Genomic DNA, 1,294 nt, shown 5'->3' on the forward strand with positions numbered 1-1,294 from the left:
TGAGCCCCCTCCTTCCTCTCCCCCTCCTCCCCCTCTCCATCGCCCCCTGCCTTGCCTCCTTCCCTTCCCCACAGCACCTGTATATATGTATATATGATTGTACATATTTATTACTCTATTTATTTTACTTGTACATATCTATTCTATTTATTTTATTTTGTTAATATGTTTGGTTTTGTTCTCTGTCTCCCCCTTCTAGACTGTGAGCCCACTGTTGGGTAGGGACCGTCTCTATATGTTGCCAACTTGTACTTCCCAAGGGCTTATTCCAGTGCTCTGCACACAGTAAGCATTCAATAAATATGATTGATTGATTGATTGTAGCAGATTGCCTTCCACTCACAAGCCACTGCCCAGGCTAGGAATGGAATGGATATGCCTCTGCTTGTCTCTCCCTGCTGTAGTTGAGACTGGTAGAGTACTGGAAACTCCCCAGGTGTGACCCTGAGAGGGATGTGAAACATGATAAGTTTCCTAAATTGAATAGTGTTTATACACACTGTTGTAGTACCTGTGCCCAAGTACGTTAACAGGGGCTCGTGAAGCGATATTGAATATTGATATTGAATATTGATATTGAAGTCATTGATGATTTGACTTAAGGTAAAACTGGATTTGTGCAGCTTTTATTTGGATTTGCAATCCACAGAACACAACTGAAGCCTGCAGCCTATGCAACAGCATATGTGTGATAGTGCATATGCTTTTTTTTTAAATCAATTTACACTGGTTGATTGAAGTTCCACTATGACAGACAGCATGAAACATATGACCTAGTTCTTTGGCCATGGGTGCTTTCCTTTAAGAACTTGTAAATTTGATTTTCCTTCATGTGATCTTTTCCTAACACCAGCAACCAGGCACCTGAAAAATCCCTGCATTTTAGAATTTATTCCCTTGAAAATGAAAGGAGGATCTTGATCACCTTTAAAAACAAGATTCACAAGCAGGCAAAATTAGTTGTTTTTAATGTGGAAACCTTGTCTTCCTTTCCTTCTCCCTAAAAAATCCCTCCTATCAGGTCTGGTCAGGGACTGGGGAAGGGATGGTAGTACCTAGCCTACCTCATATTGTGGGGTGGGGGGAGGGGGCACTTGTCAAGAGAGGGTAGTGGCATTGCAGTTCCTCAGACTAAAATAAATCCATCACCCTCTTCTCCAGTCCCCACTTCCACTCCTGCCTCCCCTCACCACCACCTCTCCATCTGTTCACATCGCCCCTGTGGCAGAGTCAGCTGGGATTTGGAGGGGTGGCTGAGGAGTCTGTGGAGTCCAGGGGAGTTGGAATGGGGGCT

The 1,294-nt window shown here is 43.9% G+C and overlaps 1 non-coding gene across 1 annotated transcript; it reads right to left on the reverse strand.

Annotated features, from left to right (window-relative positions):
• Nucleotides 1-316: 316 nt before the first annotated feature.
• On the reverse strand, nt 317-454 carry LOC119920640. The gene has a single exon (XR_005448371.1). It is a non-coding gene; the product is annotated as a small nucleolar RNA SNORA7 (small nucleolar RNA).
• Between the last annotated feature and the right edge of the window lie 840 nt (nt 455-1,294).

This window comes from Tachyglossus aculeatus, chromosome X1 (assembly GCF_015852505.1).
Source record: "Tachyglossus aculeatus isolate mTacAcu1 chromosome X1, mTacAcu1.pri, whole genome shotgun sequence".
Classification (NCBI taxonomy): Eukaryota; Metazoa; Chordata; class Mammalia; order Monotremata; family Tachyglossidae; genus Tachyglossus; species Tachyglossus aculeatus.